Here is a 22851-nt window from a genome sequence, read left to right on the forward strand (position 1 = left end):
GGTAAGGTGGGAGAACAGGCACAGAGCCCCGGTGTTGGTGGGGCTGAGAAGGGGCTGCGAAGTGATCGTGAGAGCCAGCATCAACCTTGTTTCCTGGCTACTTCAGTGCCAAGCCCCATGTGGAGGGTGGCCGCTTCTGAGGTGGCCCTGGTGAGGGTCAGGGATATGTCGAGGATAAGTGGGAGAACAGGTACAGAGCCCCGGTGTTGGTGGGGCTGAGAAGGGGCTGCCAAGGGACCATGAGGGCCAGCATCCGTCTTGGTTCCTAGCTACTTCTGTGCCTAGCTCCATGTGGTGGGTGGCCACTTCGGAGCTTGGCCCTGATGAGGGTAAGGGATAGGTCGCTGTTAGGTGCGAGCAGAGGTACAGTGCCACGGTGTTGATGGGGCTGAGAAGTGGCTGCCAAGAGATCGTGAGGGCCAGCATCGTCCTTGATTCCTGGCTATTTCTGTGCCTGAGCCGGAGGAGGTGGGTGGCCGTTTCGGAGCTTGCCTCTGAAGAGGATAAGGGATAGTTTGAGGTTCTGCGTAGATAACGAGATCCTTCTGCATTAGTTAACGCCACCCACCACATGGACCCACCACGGGACCCTTCCCGGTCCCACCACCCCTCTCCCTTATTCTCAAACCTAAATATCAACCTTTGCCTTACCATCTCTCGAGCCCATTTCGTAAACGGCTTCCCACCAGAGGGCGCTCCAACACTGAAAGAACCAGGATTGAAAGCTGTTTCTGGCTCTTGCCTTTCGTGGCAGCCCTTTCCGAGGGAGCTGCTCTCGCTCTACCACCCAACCAGCAACCTTACCACAGCCCAACTGCAAAGCAGTCGATCCCCTCTTCGGGCTCCCATAAACTAACAGGCAGGACTGAAAGATGTTGGTGGCTCTCACCTTCCCTTGATAGACCCTTCTCAGCTGCCCAACACCCAGCCAGCTCCAGCACCCCAAATGTGCCATATCCACCACACCTAGCACTCCTTGCTACACCTTGGTGGTGCCTGGTGCTAGGCATGTTCCGTTGCTGAGTCGTGGGTTGTTGGGCACTGCGGGGACTGGCTTCTTGTCATGTCCTGGTGCTGGGGCTGCTGGGTGCTGTGTGCTGGGCTCCAGGGCTGCTGGGCATGTCGAGGTGCTGTGCATTGGTGGTGCGTGTCCTGGGTTGTGTGCATGTGTGGGAATCAGTGCTGGGCCATGGGAGTGCTGGGCCCTGGCAGTGCTGGGTGGAGGGTATGATGGGTGCATGTGTTGGTTTAACCCCAGCCAGCAAATAAACCCCACGCAGCCACTGGCTCACCTCCCCCCCACACCCCGTGGGACTGGGGAGAGAATCGGGAGGGCACAAGTAGGAAAGCTCCCGGGTTGAGATAAAAACGATACAAAGCAGGCAATGCACAATGCAACTGCTCACCGCTGTCGACCGTGTGTCGTGAACGGGGGGGGGGGAGAGCCCCCTCCCCCGCCCCCTCCCATTTTTTATACTGAGCAGGATGTCACATGCTATAGAATACCCCATTGGCCAGCTGGGTCAACTACGCCGGCTGTGCTCCCCATCCCCCCGCCCCCCCACCCCCCCCCGAGCTTCCTGTGGGAGGCCGAAAAGAGAGAACAAAAGTCTCCCGGTGCAAGCACCGCCCAGCAACAGTCAAAGCATTAAGGGGCCATCAACGCTCCTCTCACACCAAACCCAAAAGCCAGCACACCCCCCCCAAGCTACTGGGAAGAAAGTTAACTCTGTCCCAGCCAGAAGCAGGACAGTGCAGTGCACTGGAGTTCTGAGTGCTGGGTCCTAGGGGTACTGTGTATGTTCGGGTGCTGGGCATATCCGCGTGCGGGTACTGGGCAGTTGGGGTGGTGGTGGTACTGGATGCTGGGCATTGGGTATGCTGGTTTCTGGGCACTGGGGGTGCTGGGTGCTGAGCGCAGCGTGTGCTGGGTGCTATGTGCAGGTCACTGGGGATGGTGGGGGCTGGTTTGCTGCTTTCTGGTGTGTTGGGCGCTGGGCATGTTTGGGTGCTGGGCATGTCTGGGTGCTGGGCACGGGCAGTGGGGGTGCTGGGTACGTCCGGGTGGTGGGTATTGGGCGGTGGTAGTGCTGGGTGCTAAGTACTGGGGATGCTGGGCCCTGGCATTGCTTGGTACTATGCATAACTGAGTGCAGGGTATGTCTTGGTGCTGGCCATATCCGGTGCTGGCCATATCCGGTGCTAGGTGTGTGCTCTGGGTTTGCTGGGTGCTGTGCTGTGAGGGTGCTGGATTCCTGGCATGTGCGTGTGCTGTGCCCTGGTTGTGCTGGGTATGTGTGGGTGCTGGGTGTTGGGCAGTATGGGTGCTGTGTGGTGGGCGCTGGGCATGTCCCGGTGCTGGGTGATGGGCACTGGAGGTCCTGGGCGATGGGGAGCAGGGAAGCTGCCCGGTAGGAATGTCTCCGTGCTGGGCATATCCAGGTGCTTGGTACTGTGCACTGGTGGTGGTGGTACTGGGTGCTGGGCATGTCCCGGTGCTAGGCAATGGCGGTGCTGGGTGCTTGGCGCTGGGCGTGATAGTCTTTGGGTGTGCTGGGTGGTGGGGGTGCTGGGCATGTGCGGGTGTTGGTTGCTGGGCCCTGGGTGTACTGGGTGCTGGACACTGGGGTGGTTGGTTTCTGGGCACTGGGGCTTCTGAGTTCTGTGGACTGGGGTTGCTGGGTGCTGGGCATGTCTGGGTGCTGGGCAATGGCTGGCTGCTGGGTTCTGGGCCCTGAGGTTGCTGGGTGCTGGGCACCGGCCTTGCTGGGTGCTGGCTGGTGTGGGTGCTGGGGGCTAAGTGCTGGTTGCTGGGCCCTGGGAGTGCTGGGTATTATGCATAAGCAGGTGCAGGGTATCTCTTGCTGCTGGGTGCTGGGGCTGCTGGGTGCTGGGCACTGGGACTGCTGGGTGCTGGGCATGTCCAGGGGCTGTGTGTTGGCGGTGGGTGTGCTAGGTTGTGCGCATGTCTGGGAATGAGCGCTGGGCCATGGGGGTGCTGGGTGGAGGGTATGATGGGTGCATGTCATGGTGTAACCTGTCGCGTGTGTGTGCTGGGCCCTGGTTGTGCTGGGTATGTGTGGGTGCTGTGTGGCGGGGCCTGGGCATGTCCAGGTGGTGGGCGGTCAGGGTGCTGGGCGGTCGCGATGCTGGGCGGTGGGCAGCAGGGAAGCTGCCTGCTGGGCACATCTGGGTGCTGGGCATGTCCAGGTGCTGGGCAGTGGTAGTGCTGGGTGCGTGGTGCTGGGGGTGGTGGTCCCTGGTGGTGCTGCATGCTGGGCATGTCCGGGTGCTGGGTGGTTGGAGTGTTGGGTGCATGCGAATGTTGGTTTCTGAGCCCTGGGAGTGCTGGGCACTGGGGCTGTTGGTTTCTGGGCGCTGGGGCTTCTGGGTTGTGTGCACTGGGGTTGCTGGGTGCTGGGCATGTCTGTGTGCTGGGCAATGGCTGGCTGCTGGGTTCTGGGCCCTGAGGTTGCTGGGTACCGGCCTTGCTGGGTGCTGGCTGGTGTGGGTGCTGGAGGCTAAGTACTCGGGGTGCTGGTTGCTGGGCCCTGGGAGTGCTGGGTACCATGCATAAGCGGGTGCAGGGTATCTCTTGCTGCTGGGTGCTGGGGATGCTGGGTGCTGGGGGTGCTGGGCAGTGGGGCTGCTGGGTGCTGGGCATATCCAGGGGCTGTGTGTTGGTGGTGGGTGTGCTAGGTTGTGCGCATGTCCGAGAATGAGTGCTGGGCCCTGGGGGTGCTGGGTGGAGGGTATGATGGGTGCATGTCGTGGTTTAACCCCAGCCTGCAAAAAAACCCCACGCAGCCGCTGGCTCTCCTCCCCCCCACACCCCGTGGGATGGGGGAGAGAATCGGGAGGGCACAAGTAGGAAAACTCCCGGGTTGAGATAAAAACAGTTTAATGGTTGAAATAAAACGAAGTAGAACAGTAATAATAACAATGAGAGCAACAACAACAACAGACGATACAAAGCAGGCAATGCAGAATGCAACTGCTCACCGCTGCCGACCGCGTGTCATGAACTGGGGCGGGGGGGGGGGGGGAGAGTCGTTTCCCTCCCCCGCCCCCTCCCATTTTTTATACTGAGCAGGATGTCACATGCTATAGAATACCCCATTGGCCAGCTAGGTCAACTACCCCGGCTGTGCTCCCCCCCCCCCCGCCACCCCCCACCCCTCCCCGAGCTTCCTGTGGGAGGCCGAAAAGAGAGAACAAAAGTCTCCCGGTGCAAGCACCGCCCAGCAACAGCCAAAGCATTAAGGGGCCATCAACGCTCCTCTCACACCAAACCCAAAAGCCAGCACACCCCCCAAGCTACTGGGAAGAAAGTTAACTCTGTCCCAGCCGGAAGCAGGACAGTGCTGAGTGCTGTGTATGTCCGGGTGCTGGGCATGTCTGGGTGTGGGGTACTGCGCACTGGGGGTGCTGGGTGTGAGACGTGTGGGGGTGCTGGATGGTGGGTGTTTGGTGTGCTGAGTACAGAGCACTGGGGGTCATGGGTGTGAGACGTGTGGGGGTGTTGGATGGTGGGTGTTGGGTATGCTGGTTGCTGGGCACTGGGGATGCTGGGTGTGAGACGTGTGGGCGTGCTGGATGGTAGGTGTTTGGTGTGCTGAGTACAGAGCACTGGGGGTGGTGGATGCTGAGCGCTGCGGGTGCTGGGTGCTGGGCATGTCCGGGTGCTGTGTGCTGATCACTGGAGATGTTGGGGGCTGGTTTGCTGGGATCTGGGCAGTGGTGTGTTGAGTGCTGGGCATGTTTGGGTGCTGGCCATGTCTGGGTGCTGGGTACTGGGCGCTGGCTGTGTGGGGCAGTGGGGGTGCTGTGTGCTGGGCACGTCCGGGTGGTGGGTGTTGGGCAGTGGCAGTGTTGGGTTCTAGGTACTGGGGTGCTGGGCCCTGGTATTGCTGGCTACTATACATAACTGAGTGCAGGGTATGTCTTGGTGCTGGATGCTGGGTACTGGAGGTAGTGGGTGCTGGGTGTTGGGCATATGCGGTGCTTGGTGCTGGGCATATGCGGTGCTGGGTGGCTGTGCTGGGGTTGCTGGGTGCTGTGCTGTGAGGGTGCTGGATTCCTGACATGTGCGTATGCTGTGTGCTGGGCCCTGGTTGTGCCGGGTATGTGTGAGTGCTGGGTGTTGGGCAGTGTGGGTGCTGTGTGGCGGGGCCTGGGCATGTCTGGGTGCTGGGCGGTCGGGATGCTGGGCGGTGGGCAGCAGAGAAGCTGCCTGCTGGGCATGTCTGAGTGCTGGGCATGTGTGGGTGCTGGGTACTGGGCAGTGGGGGTGGTGGGCGGTGGTGGTGCTGTGTGCTGGGCATGTTGGGCTGCTGGGTTTTGGGCGGTGGGCGTGCTGGGTGTGTGCGTGTGTTGGTTTCTGGGCGCTGGGGGTGCTGGGTGTTGTGCACTGGGGTTGCTGGGTGCTGGGCATGTCCGGGTGGCGGGCACGGCTGGGTGCTGGGCCCTGAGGTTGCTGCGTGCTGGGCACTGGGCTTGCTGGTGCTGCTGGTGCGGGTGCTGGGGGCTAGGTGTTGTCCGAAAAGCGGATTCGTGCCCGGCGTGGAAGGAACTGTTGGAGTGACCATGGGTCGGAATAGGAGCGCGTTCCCGGAGTAATGAGGAGTCCCAATGTGGGTATGGTCATTCTCCTTTATTTCAAGATATTGTGCTACTTTTATAAGCTAGCCACAGTAACACGCGCACCTCCGAATCCTCTATTGGTTTACAGTCAGCAAGCACACGAATCTTAACATACACAGATTGGTCAAAAGCAGGTGTCCACGCGAACGCTTCCTGCGCCTGCATTCCGTTACATAATCTACTGATATTTACATTCCTCAGCCTGTTTTTCCTGCTCTACTATCACTTCAGAGACTCTAAAACTACAATTGCTCTTTAGCAGCCTTCTACTATTACTAACAAATCCTCAGTGCTTGGAATGTTCATAGGATGACCGTTATTTAATAAAAATCCCTCCACAAGGAACCAATTCCACAGAGATTGTTTTATTCAGGCCTGGGTGCTCGGTGGACTTGCCACAAATGAAGCACACCAGGTCTAATCACCTTTCTGTTTGTATCCATGCTTCTCATACATATTTTCAGTTTCTCTTTTACATATTCCTTAAATTTCCGAGAACCGATTATAATATTACATCATCCTAGACACATGCGCACTAAAACCTTTAGGGTCTCCTTGAGGGTCTCGGGTGGTCTGTGGTGGTCGGCGGGGTCGTGAACTCTTCGTGAACCTGTTCCTTTCTTTCCTTTAAGGTCGAGGTTTGTCTCCGAGCCACGTCTGGACTACCTTTGTTTACGGTTCTCGTTTCCAAGGTTACTCTTCACTAGAGTCTAACACTGCTTCCAGGAGACACGATTTAGACTACAATTCTACACACTTGCAAACACCACACCTGCTAGTTCCCTAACTTCTAAGCCACAAGTCTTCATTGTGTAGAATTACAGAAGCGAGCCGAGGTACTGGGGCTACTGGTTGCTGGGCCCTGGGAGTGCTGGATACCATGCATAATTGGGTGCAGGGTATGTCTTGCTGGTGGATGCTGGGCACTGGGGCTGCTGGGCATGTCTCGATGCTGTGTGTTGGCGGTGGGTGTGCTGGGTTGTGCGCATGTCCGGGAATTCGTGCTGGGCCCTGGGAGTGCTGGGTGCGGGGAGCTAGGGGTGCTGGCTGTGGGCATTTCCAGGTACTGGTCATGACCAGTGCTGGTTGTTGGGTCTTGTGGGTGCTGGGCGTGTGCAGGTGCTGGGCACGTCCGGATGCTGTGTGCTCGGCACTTGGGGTTCTGGGTGGTGGGCAGTGAGGGTGCACACCAAACACCCACCATCCAGCACGCCCACAAGTCTCACACCCAGCACCCGCAGTGGCAGGAACCAGCATACCCAACACCCAGCTTCCAGCACACCCACTGCCCAGGACCTGCATACGCTGCATTGAACCCAGCACCCCCAGCACCCGGTAACCGATAGCCCCAGCGCCCAGCACGCCAGGGTCCAGCAACCAACACACGCACACGCCCAGCACCCAGCACCCCCACCGCCCAAAACCCAGCACCCCGACGTGCCCAGCACACAGCAGCCCCAGGTACCACCACCCCCAGCGCCAAGCACCCAGCACCACCATTGCTCAGCACCTGGACATGCCCAGCACCTAGCACCACCCTCCCCCAGTGCCCAACACCCAGCACCCACACATACCCAGCACAACCAGGGCCCAGCACACAGTACACGCACATGCCAGGAATCCAGCACCCTCACAGCACAGCACCCAGCAACCCCAGCACAGCCACCCAGCACCGGATATGCCCAACACCCAGCACTGCATATGCCCAGCACCCGGTACCTCCAGCACCAAGCATCCAGCACCAAGACATACCCTGCACTCAGTTATGTATAGTAGCCAGCAACGCCAAGGCCCAGCACCCCCAGTACCTAGCACCCAGCACTCCCACTGCCCAGTACCCAGCACCCCGACATGCCCAGCACACAGCACCCGCACCGCCCCGCACTGCCAGTTCCCAGTACCCAGCACCCAGACATGCCCAGCACCCAGACAAACATGCCCAGCGCCCAACACACCAGAACACAGCAAACCAGCCCCCAAGAACCCCAGTGATCAGCACATAGCACCTGAACATGCCCAGCACCTGCAGCACTCAGCACCCCAAACACCCACCATACAACACACCCACAGGTCTCACACACTTCCGCCCAGTGCCCGGAAACCCGCATACCCAACACTCAGCATCCAGCACCCCCACCCCCCAGCACCCAGTGCCCAGCACGCTGCACTTAGACATGGCCAGCACCCGGACATGCTCAGCACCCAGCAACACAGGGGCACAGAACCCAGCAGCCCCAGCGCCCAGAAACCAACCACCCCAGCGTCCAGCACCCAGTACACCCAGGGCCCGGCAACCAACACCCGCACATGCCCAGCACCCCCACCACCCAGCACAGGGACATGCCCAGCACCCAGCACACCCAAAGACCATCACCCCCAGCGCCAAGCACCCAGCACCGCCATTGCCTAGCACCCGGACATGCCCAGCACCCAGCACCACCACCGCCCACCACTGCCAGCGCACAGTACCCAGCACCCGGACATGCCCAGCACTCAGACATGCCTAGCAGGCAGCTTCCCTGCTCCCCATCGCCCAGAACCTCCAGTGCCCATCACCCAGCACCCAGACATGCCCAGCGCCCACCACACAGCACCCACACTGCCCAACACCCACACATACCCAGCACAACCAGGGAAGAGCACACAGCACACGCACGTGCCAAGAAACAAGCACCCCCAGAGCACAGAACCCAGCAACTCCAGAGCACAGGCCCAGCACCGGATATGCCCAGCACCCAGTACCTCCAGCACCAAGAGATACCCTGCACTCAGTTATGCATAGTACACAGCAACACCAGGGCCCCGCAACCGCACCAGCCAGCACCCAGCAACCTGAGTGCCCAGCCCCCATCAACCTCAGGGCCCAGCCCCCAGCACCCGCACATTCCCAGCACCCAGCAACCCCACTGCCCAACCCACCCCCCGGACATGCCCAGCACACAGCACCCCCAGGGACCACCACCCCCAGCGCCCAGTACCCAGCACCTGGACGTGCCCAGCACCCAAACATGCCCAGCACGCTACACACCAGAACACAGCAAACCAGCCCCCAACATCCCCAGTGATCAGCACGTAGCACCCGGACATGCCCAGCACCCAGCGCCCTGCACCCAGTACACCAAACACCCACCACCATACAGGTCTCGCAGCCAGCACCTCCCCAGTGCCCAGAAACCAGCATACCCAACACCCCCACAGCCCAAGAACCCGTTTACCCAGCATCCGGACATGCCCAGCACTCGGACATACACAGCACCCCCAGGGCCCAGCACTAACTCCTGGACAGGCGCACAACCCAGCACCCCAACCGCCAACAAACAACACCTGGACATGCCCACCACTCAGCAACCCCAGTGCCCAGCACCCAATACCCCCAGCTCCCAGTAGCCCCAGAACCCACCATCCAGCAGCAAGACATACCCTGCACCCGCTTATTCATAGTACCCAGCACTCCCAGCCCCCAGCAGTCGCGCTGCCCAGCACCCAGCAACCCCAGTGCACAGCACCCACTAACCCCAGTGCCCAGCATCCCCAGCGCACAGCATCCGGCATATGGACATACCCAGCACACGGACATACCCACTAGCCAGCACCCCTAGTGCCCAGCACCCAAAACTCCCTCCATCCATCACCCAGACATGCCCAGTGCTCAGCGCCCCCAACAGCCAGGATCAGAAAATGCCCAGCAACAAGCACTCCCATGCCTACCACCGCCAGTGCCCAATAACCAGCACACAGACAATGCCCACCAGCCAGCATCCAGAACCCAGCGCCAAGCACTCAGTACACAGGCATGCCCAGCACCCTGATATGCATAGTCCCCAGCACCCCCACTGCCCAGCAGTCCCAGTGCCCCGGACCCATCACTTGGACATGCTCAGCACCCAGAGATGTCCAGCACCCCGCATGCCCAGTGCCTAGAACCCAGTACCCCCAATGACCAGCACCCAGCGCAGCCAGTGCCCAGCACTGCCTGTAGCCCGCATCCACCACCCAGGCACGATCATCGCCTGCCCATTCCCAGCACCAAATCCTCCCAGTGCCCAGCACAGGGACATGGCGAGCACCCAGATATGCCCAACACCCAGCAACCGCAGCACCCAGACCTGTCCAGAACCCACTCCACTCAGGGCCTAGCACACAGTACCCCCACGACCCAGCACCGACACATGCCCAGCACCAAGCACTGCCAAAGATCCCAAGGGGTGCTAGGTGTGCTGGATGTTGCGCATTTGCGGTGCTGGAGATGGCTGGGTGCTGGGCAGCTGAGAAGGGGCTGTAAAGGGAAGGTGAGCACTGCGAACATATTTCAGTCCTGGCAAAACGTGTGTGGGAGCTCGACGGGGCGCTTGTCTGCTTTGCAGTTGGGCTGCGGCAAGGTTGACGGTTGAGTGCTACGGAAGCGCCTAGCCCCGGTGGTGGTGGGGACCTCAAAGGGCTGCCGGGGCAGGCGAGTGCAACGAACGCCAGTCATCGTGGTTCCCTCTGTGTTGGAGCGCCATCTGGTGGGTAGACGTTTCAGAGCCTGGCTCTGCTGAAGGTAAGATGTAGGTTGATGTTTAGGTGGGAGACCAAAGAGAAGGGAGCAGGGGTTGGTGGGGCTGAGGAGGGGCTGACAAGAGATCGTGAGGGCCAGCATCAGCCTTCATTCCTAGCCACGTCTGCCCCAGAGCCCCATGTGGTGGGTGGCCGCTTCGGAGCTTGGCCCTGATGAGGAGAAGGGATATGTCGAGGATAACTGGGGGAACAGACACAGAGCGCCGGTGTTGGTGGGGCTGCCTAGGGACTGCAAACGGAAGGCGAGGTCCGGCATCAGCCTTGATTCCTGGCTATCTCAATGCCAAGCCCCATGTGGAGTGTGGCCGCTTCGAAGCTTTGCCCTGATGAGGGTCAGGGCTAGGTTGAGGTTAGGTGGGAGAACAGGCACAGAAACACGGTGTTGGTGGGGGTGAGAAGGAGCTGCCAAGAGATCGTGAGGGCCAGCATCAGCCTTGGTTCCTAGCTACTTCAGTGCCTAGCTCCATGTGGCCGGTGGCCACTTCGGAGCTTGGGCCTGATGAGGGTCAGGGCTAGGTTGAGGTTAGGAGGGAGAACAGGCACAGAGCCCCGGTGTTGGTGGGCTTGCCTAGGGACTGCAAATGGAAGGTGTGTGCCAGCACCACCCTTGATTCCTGGCTATCTCAGTGCCAAGCCCCATGTGGAGTGTGGCCGCTGCGACGCTTTGCCCTGATGAGGGTAAGGGATCTGTCGAGGCTAAGTGGGAGAACAGCTACAGAGCCCCGGTACTGGTGGGGCTGAGAAGGGGCTGCAAAGAGATCGTGAGGGCCATCATCAACCTTGATTCCAGGCTCATTCAGTACCTAAGCCCCACGTGGGGAGTGGTCTCTTCGGAGCTTGGCTCCGATGAGGGTAAGGGATATGTCGAGGATAAGGTGGAGAACAGAGACAGAGCCCCGGTTTTGGTGGGGCTACCAAGGGAAGGTGAGGGCCAGCATCAAGCTGGATTTCTGGTTATCTTAGTGCCAAGCTCCACGTGGAGGGTGGCCGCTTCGGAGCTTGGCTCCGATGAGGGTCAGGGCTAGGTTGAGGTTAGGTGGGAGAACAGGCACAGAGCCCCGGTGTTGGTGGGGCTGCCTAGGGATTACAAATGGAAGGTGAGGGCCACCATCAGCCTTGGTTCCTGGCTATCACAGTGCCTGAGCCCCATGTTGAGGGTGGCCTCTTCGGAGCTTGGCTCCAATGAGGGTAAGGGATATGTCGAGGATAAGGTGGAGAACAGAGACAGATCCCCGGTTTTGGTGGGGCTACCAAGGGAAGGTGGGGGCCAGCATCAAGATGCATTTCTGGTTACCTTAGTGCCAAGCTCCACGTGGAGGGTGGCCGCTTTGGAGCTTGGCCCTGATGAGGGTCTGGGATAGGTTGAGGTAAGGTGGGAGAACAGGCACAGAGCCCCGGTGTTGGTGCGGCTGGAAAGGGGCTGCAAAGTGATCGTGAGAGCCAGCATCAACCTTGTTTCCTGGCTACTTCAGTGCCAAGCCCCATGTGGAGGGTGGCCGCTTCGGAGGTGGCCCTGGTAAGGGTCAGGGATATGTCGAGGAAAAGTGGGAGAACAGCGACAGAGCCCCGGTGTTGGTGGGGCTGAGGAGGGGCTGCCAAGAGATCGTGAGGGTCAGCATCGTCCTTGATTCCTGGCTATTTCTGTGCCTGAGCCGGAGGAGGTGGGTGGCCGTTTCGGAGCTTGCCTCTGAGGAGGATAAGGGATAGTTTGAGGTTCTGCGTAGATAACGAGATCCTTCTGCATTAGTTAACGCCACCCACCACATGGACCCACCACGGGACCCTTCCCGGTCCCACCACCCCTCTCCCTTATTCTCAAACCTAAATATCAACCTTTGCCTTACCATCTCTTGAGCCCATTTCGTAAACGGCTTCCCACCAGAGGGCGCTCCAACACTGAAAGAACCAGGATTGAAAGCTGTTTCTGGCTCTTGCCTTTCGTGGCAGCCCTTTCCGAGGGAGCTGCTCTCGCTCTACCACCCAACCAGCAACCTTACCACAGCCCAACTGCAAAGCAGTCGATCCCCTCTTCGGGCTCCCATAAACTAACAGGCAGGACTGAAAGATGTTGGTGGCTCTCACCTTCCCTTGATAGACCCTTCTCAGCTGCCCAACACCCAGCCAGCTCCAGCACCCCAAATGTGCCATATGCACCACACCTAGCACTCCTTGCTACACATTGGTGGTGCCTGGTGCTAGGCATGTTCCGTTGCTGAGTCGTGGGTTGCTGGGCACTGCGGGGACTGGCTTCTTGTCATGTCCTGGTGCTGGGGCTGCTGGGTGCTGTGTGCTGGGCTCCAGGGCTGCTGGGCATGTCGAGGTGCTGTGCATTGGCGGTGCGTCTGCTGGGTTGTGTGCATGTGTGGGAATCAGTGCTGGGCCATGGGAATGCTGGGCCCTGGCAGTGCTGGGTGGAGGGTATGATGGGTGCATGTGTTGGTTTAACCCCAGCCAGCAAATAAACCCCACGCAGCCACTGGCTCACCTCCCCCCCCCCCACCCCGTGGGATTGGGGAGAGAATCGGGAGGGCACAAGTAGGAAAGCTCCCGGGTTGAGATAAAAACAGTTTAATGGTTGAAATAAAACGAAGTAGAACAGTAATAATAACAATGAGAACAACAACAACAACAGACGATACAAAGCAGGCAATGCAGAATGCAACTGCTCACCGCTGCCGACCGCGTGTCATGGACTGGGGCGGGGGGGGGGGAGAGTCGTTTCCCTCCCCCGCCCCCTCCCAGTTTTTATACTGAGCAGGATGTCACATGCTATAGAATACCCCATTGGCCAGCTGGGTCAACTACGCCGGCTGTGCTTCCCACCCCCCCCGCCACCCCCCACCCCCCCCCCCGAACTTCCTGTGGGAGGCCGAAAAGAGAGAACAAAAGTCTCCTGGTGCAAGCACCGCCCAGCAACAGTCAAAGCATTAAGGGGCCATCAACGCTCCTCTCACACCAAACCCAAAAGGCCAGCACACCCCCCAAGCTACTGGGAAGAAAGTTAACTCTGTCCCAGCCAGAAGCAGGACAGTGCAGTGCACTGGAGTTCTGAGTGCTGGGTCCTAGGGGTACTGTGTATGTTCGGGTGCTGGGCATATCCGCGTGCGGGTACTGGGCAGTTGGGGTGGTGGTGGTACTGGATGCTGGGCATTGGGTATGCTGGTTTCTGGGCACTGTGGGTGGTGGGTGCTGAGCGCAGCGTGTGCTGGGTGCTATGTGCAGATCACTGGGGATGGTGGGGGCTGGTTTGCTGCTTTCTGGTGTGTTGGGCGCTGGGCATGTTTGGGTGCTGGGCATGTCTGGGTGCTGGGCACGGGCAGTGGGGGTGCTGGGTACGTCCGGGTGGTGGGTATTGGGCGGTGGGAGTGCTGGGTGCTAAGTACTGGGGATGCTGGGCCCTGGCATTGCTTGTTACTATGCATAACTGAGTGCAGGGTATGTCTTGGTGCTGGCCATATCCGGTGCTGGCCATATCCGGTGCTAGGTGTGTGCTCTGGGTTTGCTGGGTGCTGTGCTGTGAGGGTGCTGGATTCCTGGCAGGTGCGTGTGCTGTGCCCTGCTTGTGCTGGGTATGTGTGGGTGCTGGGTGTTGGGCAGTATGGGTGCTGTGTGGTGGGCGCTGGGCATGTCCCGGTGCTGGGTGATGGGCACTGGAGGTTCTGGGCGATGGGGAGCACGGAAGCTGCCTGGTAGGAATGTCTCCGTGCTGGGCATATCCGGGTGCTTGGTACTGTGCACTGGTGGTGGTGGTACTGGGTGCTGGGCATGTCCCGGTGCTAGGCAATGGCGGTGCTGGGTGCTTGGCGCTGGGCGTGATAGTCTTTGGGTGTGCTGGGTGGTGGGGGTGCTGGGCATGTGCGGGTGTTGGTTGCTGGGCCCTGGGTGTACTGGGTGCTGGACACTGGGGTGGTTGGTTTCTGGGCACTGGGGCTTCTGGGTTCTGTGGACTGGGGTTGCTGGGTGCTGGGCATGTCTGGGTGCTGGGCAATGGCTGGCTGCTGGGTTCTGGGCCCTGAGGTTGCTGGGTGCTGGGCACCGGCCTTGCTGGGTGCTGGCTGGTGTGGGTGCTGGGGGCTAAGTGCTGGTTGCTGGGCCCTGGGAGTGCTGGGTATTATGCATAAGCAGGTGCAGGGTATCTCTTGCTGCTGGGTGCTGGGGCTACTGGGTGCTGGGCACTGGGGCGGCTGGGCATGTCCAGGGGCAGTGTGTTGGCGGTGGGTGTGCTAGGTTGTGCGCATGTCTGGGAATGAGTGCTGGGCCATGGGGGTGCTGGGTGGAGGGTATGATGGGTGCATGTCATGGTTTAACCTGTCGCGTGTGTGTGCTGGGCCCTGGTTGTGCTGGGTATGTGTGGGTGCTGGGTATTGGGCAGTGTGGGTGCTGTGTGGCGGGGCCTGGGCATGTCCAGGTGCTGGGCGGTCGGGGTGCTGGGTGGTCGCGATGCTGGGCGGTGGGCAGCAGGGAAGCTGCCTGCTGGGCACATCTGGGTGCTGGGCATGTCCAGGTGCTGGGCAGTGGTAGTGCTGGGTGCGTGGTGCTGGGGGTGGTGGTCCCTGGTGGTGCTGCATGCTGGGCATGTCCGGGTGCTGGGTGGTTGGAGTGTTGGGTGCATGCGAATGTTGGTTTCTGAGCCCTGGGAGTGCTGGGCACTGGGGCTGTTGGTTTCTGGGCGCTGGGGCTTCTGGGTTGTGTGCACTGGGGTTGCTGGGTGCTGGGCATGTCTGTGTGCTGGGCAATAGCTGGCTGCTGGGTTCTGGGCCCTGAGGTTGCTGGGTACCGGCCTTGCTGGGTGCTGGCTGGTGTGGGTGCTGGAGGCTAAGTACTCGGGGTGCTGGTTGCTGGGCCCTGGGAGTGCTGGGTACCATGCATAAGCGGGTGCAGGGTATCTCTTGCTGCTGGGTGCTGGGGATGCTGGGTGCTGGGGGTGCTGGGCAGTGGGGCTGCTGGGTGCTGGGCATGTCCAGGGGCTGTGTGTTGGTGGTGGGTGTGCTAGGTTGTGCGCATGTCCGAGAATGAGTGCTGGGCCATGGGGGTGCTGGGTGGAGGGTACGATGGGTGCATGTCGTGGTTTAACCCCAGCCTGCAAATAAACCCCACGCAGCCGCTGGCTCTCCTCCCCCCCCCCACCCCGTGGGATGGGGGAGAGAATCGGGAGGGCACAAGTAGGAAAACTCCCGGGTTGAGATAAAAACAGTTTAATGGTTGAAATAAAACGAAGTAGAACAGTAATAATAACAATGAGAACAACAACAACAACAGACGATACAAAGCAGGCAATGCACAATGCAACTGCTCACCGCTGCCGACCGCGTGTCATGAACTGGGGCGGGGGGGGGGGGAGAGTCGTTTCCCTCCCCCGCCCCCTCCCATTTTTTATACTGAGCAGGATGTCACATGCTATAGAATACCCCATTGGCCAGCTAGGTCAACTACCCAGGCTGTGCTCCCCACCCCCCTGCCACCCCCCACCCCCCCCCGAGCTTCCTGTGGGAGGCAGAAAAGAGAGAACAAAAGTCTCCCGGTGCAAGCACCGCCCAGCAACAGCCAAAGCATTAAGGGGCCATCAACGCTCCTCTCACACCAAACCCAAAAGCCAGCACACCCCCCAAGCTACTGGGAAGAAAGTTAACTCTGTCCCAGCCGGAAGCAGGACAGTGCTGAGTGCTGTGTATGTCCGGGTGCTGGGCATGTCTGGGTGCGGGGTACTGCGCACTGGGGGTGCTGGGTGTGAGACGTGTGGGGGTGCTGGATGGTGGGTGTTTGGTGTGCTGAGTACAGAGCACTGGGGATGGTGGCTGCTGAGCGCTGTGGGTACTATGCGTAAGCGGGTGCAGGGTATCTCTTGCTGCTGGGTGCTGGGGCTACTGGGTGCTGGGGATATTGTGTGCTGGGCACAGGCGTGCTTGCTGCTGGGCATGTCCAGGTGCTTGGCATGACCGGGTGCTGGGCGCTGGGGATGCTGGTTGCTGCGGTGCTGGCTGCTGGGCCCTGGGGGTGCTGGGTGCTGAGCGCTGCGGGTGCTGGGCATTCCGGGTGCTATGTGCTGATCACTGGCGATGTTGGGGGCTGGTTTGCTGGGATCTGGGCAGTGGTGTGTTGAGTGCTGGGCATGTTTGGGTGCTGGGCATTTCTGGGTGCTGCATACTGGGCGCTGGCGGTGTGGGGTGGTGGGGGTGCTGTGTGCTGGGCATGTCCAGGTGGTGGGTGTTGGGCAGTGGGAGTGTTGGGTGCTAGGTACTGGGGTGCTGGGCCCGGTATTGCTAGGTACTCTGCATAACTGAGTGCAGGGTATGTCTTTGTGCTGGATGCCTGGTGCTGGAGGTACTGGGTGCTGGGTTGTGGGCATATGCGGTGCTTCATGCTGGGCATATGCGGTGCTGGGTGGCTGTGCTGGGGTTGCTGGGTGCTGTGCTCTGGGGATGCTGGATTCCTGGCACGTGCGTGGGCTGTGTGCTGGGCCCTGGTTGTGCCGGGTATGTGTGGGTGCTGGGTGTTGGGCAGTGTGGGTGCTGTGTGGTGGGCCCTGGACACGAGCGTGTGCAGGGTGCTGAGCACCGGGGTGTTGGGTGCTTGGCACGACTGGGTGCTGAGTGCTAGGCACTGGGGTTGATGGCTGCTGGGAGCTAGAGGTGCTGGCTGTGGGCATTTCCAGTTGCTGGTCATGACCGGGTGCTGGGTCTTGTGGGTGCTGGGTGTGCCCCGGTGCTGGGCATGTCCGGATGCTGTGTGCTCGGCACTTGTTGTTCTGGGTGGTGGGCAGTGAGGGTGCTGGGCGCTGGGGATGCTGGGCAATGCGGTGCTGGGCAGTGGGGCTGCTGGGTGCTGGGCATGTCCAGGGGCTGTGTGTTGGCGGTGGGTGTGCTAGGTTGTGCGCATGTCTGGGAATGAGTGCTGGGCCATGGGGGTGCTGGGTGGAGGGTATGATGGGTGCATGTCGTGGTTTAACCCCAGCCTGCAAAAAAACCCCACGCAGCCACTGGCTCTCCTCCCCCCCACACCCCGTGGGATGGGGGAGAGAATCGGGAGGGCACAAGTAGGAAAACTCCCGGGTTGAGATAAAAACAGTTTAATGGTTGAAATAAAACGAAGTAGAACAGTAATAATAACAATGAGAGCAACAACAACAACAGACGATACAAAGCAGGCAATGCAGAATGCAACTGCTCACCGCTGCCGACCGCGTGTCATGAACTGGGGCGGGGGGAGGGGGTGTTGTTTCCCCCCCCCGCCCCCTCCCATTTTTTATACTGAGCAGGATGTCACATGCTATAGAATACCCCATTGGCCAGCTAGGTCAACTACCCCGGCTGTGCTCCCCACCCCCCTGCCACCCCCCACCCCCCCCCGAGCTTCCTGTGGGAGGCAGAAAAGAGAGAACAAAAGTCTCCCGGTGCAAGCACCGCCCAGCAACAGCCAAAGCATTAAGGGGCCATCAACGCTCCTCTCACACCAAACCCAAAAGCCAGCACACCCCTCAAGCTACTGGGAAGAAAGTTAACTCTGTCCCAGCCGGAAGCAGGACAGTGCTGAGTGCTGTGTATGTCCGGGTGCTGGGCATGTCTGGGTGTGGGGTACTGCGCACTGGGGGTGCTGGGTGGTGGGGGAGCTGGATGGTGGGTGTTTGGTGTGCTGAGTACAGAGCACTGGGGGTGCTGGGTGTGAGACGTGTGGGGGTGATGGATGGTGGGTGTTGGGTATGCTGGTTGCTGGGCACTGGGGATGCTGGGTGTGAGACGTGTGGGCGTGCTGGATGGTAGGTGTTTGGTGTGCTGAGTACAGAGCACTGGGGGTGGTGGATGCTGAGCGCTGCGGGTGCTGGATGCTGGGCATGTCCGGGTGCTATGTGCTGATCACTGGAGATGTTGGGGGCTGGTTTGCTGGGATCTGGGCAGTGGTGTGTTGAGTGCTGGGCATGTTTGGGTGCTGGCCATGTCTGGGTGCTGGGTACTGGGCGCTGGCTGTGTGGGGCAGTGGGGGTGCTGTGTGCTGGGCACGTCCGGGTGGTGGGTGTTGGGCAGTGGCAGTGTTGGGTTCTAGGTACTGGGGTGCTGGGCCCTGGTATTGCTGGCTACTATACATAACTGAGTGCAGGGTATGTCTTGGTGCTGGATGCTGGGTACTGGAGGTAGTGGGTGCTGGGTGTTGGGCATATGCGGTGCTAGGTGCTGGGCATATGCGGTGCTGGGTGGCTGTGCTGGGGTTGCTGGGTGCTGTGCTGTGAGGGTGCTGGATTCCTGACATGTGCGTGTGCTGTGTGCTGGGCCCTGGTTGTGCTGGGTATGTGTGAGTGCTGGGTGTTGGGCAGTGTGGGTGCTGTGTGGCGGGGCCTGGGCATGTCTGGGTGCTGGGCGGTCGGGATGCTGGGCGGTGGGCAGCAGAGAAGCTGCCTGCTGGGCATGTCTGAGTGCTGGGCATGTGTGGGTGCTGGGTACTGGGCAGTGGGGGTGGTGGGCGGTGGTGGTGCTGTGTGCTGGGCATGTCTGGGTGCTGGGCATGTGTGGGTGCTGGGTACTGGGCAGTGGGGGTGGTGGCGGTGGTGGTGCTGTGTGCTGGGCATGTTGGGCTGCTGGGTTTTGGGCGGTGGGCGTGCTGGGTGTGTGCGTGTGTTGGTTTCTGGGCGCTGGGGGTGCTGGGTGTTGTGCACTGGGGTTGCTGGGTGCTGGGCATGTCCGGGTGGCGGGCACGGCTGGGTGCTGGGCCCTGAGGTTGCTGCGTGCTGGGCACTGGGCTTGCTGGTGCTGCTGGTGCGGGTGCTGGGGGCTAGGTGTTGTCCGAAAAGCGGATTCGTGCCCGGCGTGGAAGGAACCAATTCCACACGCTCAGGAGAGAGATTGTTTTATTCAGGCCTGGGTGCTCGGTGGACTTGCCACAAATAAAGCACACCAGGTCTAATCACACAACAAAAGGAGGGCCCACAGGCCAGAGCCTGTGGAACTAAACTAGAGCCCGAGGAACAAAACCAGAGCCCGAGGAACAAAACCAGAGCCCGAGGAACAAAAGCAGGGCCCGAGGAAGAAAAGCAGGGCCCGAGGAAGAAAAGCAGGGCCCGAGGAAGAAAAGGAGGGCCCGAGGAACAAAACGAGAGCCCGAGGGAAAAAACCAGAGCCCGAGGAACAAAACCAGAGCCCGAGGAAGAAAACCAGAGTCCGAGGAAGAAAACCAGAGCCCGAGGAAGAAAACCAGGGACCGAGGAACAAAAGGAGGGCCCGAGGAATAAAACCAGAGCCTGTGGAACTAAACTAGAGCCCGAGGAACAAAACCAGAGCCCGAGGAAGAAAAGCAGGGCCCGAGGAAGAAAAGCAGGGCCCGAGGAAGAAAAGCAGGGCCTGAGGAACAAAACGAGAGCCCGAGGGAAAAAACCAGAGCCCGAGGAACAAAACCAGAGCCCGAGTAGAAAAACCAGAGCTGGAGGAACAGAACCAGAGCCCGAGGAACAGAACCAGAGCCCGAGGAACAAAACCAGAGCTCGAGGAAGAAAACTAGAGCCCGAGGAACAAAACCAGAGACTGAGGAACAAATGGAGGGTCCGAGGAACAAAACGAGACCCTTGGAATCAAACCAGTGCCCGAGGAGCTAAAGCAGAGCTGGAAGAACAAAACCAGAGCCCGAGGAACAAAACTAGCCCTCGAGGAAGAAAACCAGAGCCCGAGGAAGACAACGAGAGCTAGAGGAGCAAAATCACAGCTTTCTGCCGCGCTCCTTGCTGCCACCGTGCGACCAAAATTCGGTACTGCAGCTCGGGCGCCGCGCATGCGCGGTGGCGCTCTCTGCCGCGCTCCTTGCTGCCACCGTGCGACCAAAGTTCGGTACTGCAACTCGGGCGCGCGGATGCGCGGTGGCGCGCTTTGCCGCGCTCCCTGCTGCCACGGTGCGACCAAAATTCGGTACTGCAGCTCGGGATTCGGGCATGCGCGGTGGCGCGCTTTGCCGTACTCGCTGCTGCCACCATGCGACCAAAATTCGGTAGTGAAGCTCTGGAGCCGCGCATGCGCGGTGGCGCGCTTTGCCGCGCTCCTTGCTGCCACCGTGCGACCGAAATTCGGTACTGCAGCTCGGGATTCGCGCGTGCGCGGTGGCGCGCTTTGCCGTGCTCCCTGCTGCCACCGTGCGACCAAAATTCGGTACTGCGGCGCGAGTGCCGCGCATGCGCAGTGGCGCGCTTTGCTGCGCTCCCTGCTGCCACCGAGCGACCAAAATTCGGTAGTGAAGCTCTGGAGCCGCGCATGCGTGGTAGCGTCCCTGTGGCACGCTAGCCTCTACCCGTAACAGCAATGCCCTGCTGCGGTGTCTGCGGGGTGTTTCCCCACGCGCTCGTTGCTGCTCCTCGGTAAGGAAATACCGCTGTCGCCAGACGTATGCAAAGTGCAGCACTGCAGCGCCACTGCCGCCCCTGGGCAAGCGCTGTCCGGCGGGTGCTCGCTGCTGCTGTCGTCTCGTAGCCGAAGCCAGGTACTGCAGCGTCGGCACCGCACAGGTGAGCGGCGGGCTGCCGGGAGCCGGGCGGAGGGGCCGCGCCGGGTCGGAGCGGGCGCCGCCGGGAGCCGGGCGGAGGGGCCGCGCCGGGTCGGAGCGGGCGCCGCCGGGAGCCGCGCGGAGGGGCCGCGCCGGGTCGGAGCCGGCGCCGCCGGGAGCCGCGCGGAGGGGCCGCGCCGGGTCGGAGCCGGCGCGGAGGGGAGCCGCGCGGAGGGGGCCGCGCCGGGTCGGAGCCGGCGCCGCGGACGGGCCGCGCCGGGTCGGAGCCGGCGCCGCGGGGAGCCGCGCGGAGGGGGCCGCGCCGGGTCGGAGCCGGCGCCGCGGGGAGCCGCGCGGAGGGGGCCGCGCCGGGTCGGAGCCGGCGCCGCGGGGAGCCGCGCGGAGGGGGCCGCGCCGGGTCGGAGCCGGCGCCGCGGGGAGCCGCGCGGAGGGGGCCGCGCCGGGTCGGAGCCGGCGCCGCGGGGAGCCGCGCGGAGGGGGCCGCGCCGGGTCGGAGCCGGCGCCGCGGGGAGCCGCGCGGAGGGGGCCGCGCCGGGTCGGAGCCGGCGCCGCGGGGAGCCGCGCGGAGGGGGCCGCGCCGGGTCGGAGCCGGCGCCGCGGGGAGCCGCGCGGAGGGGGCCGCGCCGGGTCGGAGCCGGCGCCGCGGGGAGCCGCGCGGAGGGGGCCGCGCCGGGTCGGAGCCGGCGCCGCGGGGAGCCGCGCGGAGGGGGCCGCGCCGGGTCGGAGCCGGCGCCGCGGGGAGCCGCGCGGAGGGGGCCGCGCCGGGTCGGAGCCGGCGCCGCGGGGAGCCGCGCGGAGGGGGCCGCGCGGAGGGGGCCGCGCCGGGTCGGAGCCGGCGCCGCGGGGAGCCGCGCGGAGGGGGCCGCGCCGGGTCGGAGCCGGCGCCGCGGGGAGCCGCGCGGAGGGGGCCGCGCCGGGTCGGAGCCGGCGCCGCGGGGAGCCGCGCGGAGGGGGCCGCGCCGGGTCGGAGCCGGCGCCGCGGGGAGCCGCGCGGAGGGGGCCGCGCCGGGTCGGAGCCGGCGCCGCGGGGAGCCGCGCGGAGGGGGCCGCGCCGGGTCGGAGCCGGCGCCGCGGGGAGCCGCGCGGAGGGGGCCGCGCCGGGTCGGAGCCGGCGCCGCGGGGAGCCGCGCGGAGGGGGCCGCGCCGGGTCGGAGCCGGCGCCGCGGGGAGCCGCGCGGAGGGGGCCGCGCCGGGTCGGAGCCGGCGCCGCGGGGAGCCGCGCGGAGGGGGCCGCGCCGGGTCGGAGCCGGCGCCGCGGGGAGCCGCGCGGAGGGGGCCGCGCCGGGTCGGAGCCGGCGCCGCGGAGGGGGCCGCGCCGGGTCGGAGCCGGCGCCGCGGAGGGGGCCGCGCGGAGGGGGCCGCGCCGGGTCGGAGCCGGCGCCGCGGGGAGCCGCGCGGAGGGGGCCGCGCCGGGTCGGAGCCGGCGCCGCGGGGAGCCGCGCGGAGGGGGCCGCGCCGGGTCGGAGCCGGCGCCGCGGGGAGCCGCGCGGAGGGGGCCGCGCCGGGTCGGAGCCGGAGCCGCGCGGAGGGGGCCGCGCCGGGTCGGAGCCGGCGCCGCGGCTGGGCCGCGCCGGGTCGGAGCCGGCGCCGCGGGGAGCCGCGCGGAGGGGGCCGCGCCGGGTCGGAGCCGGCGCCGGGGGGAGCCGCGCGGACGGGCCGCGCCGGGTCGGAGCCGGCGCCGGGGGGAGCCGCGCGGACGGGCCGCGCCGGGTCGGAGCCGGCGCCGCGGGGAGCCGCGCGGACGGGCCGCGCCGGGTCGGAGCCGGCGCCGCGGGGAGCCGCGCGGACGGGCCGCGCCGGGTCGGAGCCGGCGCCGCGGGGAGCCGCGCGGACGGGCCGCGCCGGGTCGGAGCCGGCGCCGCGGGGAGCCGCGCGGACGGGCCGCGCCGGGTCGGAGCCGGCGCCGCGGGGAGCCGCGCGGACGGGCCGCGCCGGGTCGGAGCCGGCGCCGCGGGGAGCCGCGCGGACGGGCCGCGCCGGGTCGGAGCCGGCGCCGCGGGGAGCCGCGCGGACGGGCCGCGCCGGGTCGGAGCCGGCGCCGCGGGGAGCCGCGCGGACGGGCCGCGCCGGGTCGGAGCCGGCGCCGCGGGGAGCCGCGCGGAAGGGGCTGCGCCGTGTTTGCCAGTGTGTGCCGGCAGGTGCAGTTTTTGCGGACTCGGCTGCCGGGCTGCTCTTAGC

This window comes from Calonectris borealis, unplaced genomic scaffold (genome assembly GCF_964195595.1).
Source record: "Calonectris borealis unplaced genomic scaffold, bCalBor7.hap1.2 HAP1_SCAFFOLD_119, whole genome shotgun sequence".
Classification (NCBI taxonomy): domain Eukaryota; kingdom Metazoa; phylum Chordata; class Aves; order Procellariiformes; family Procellariidae; genus Calonectris; species Calonectris borealis.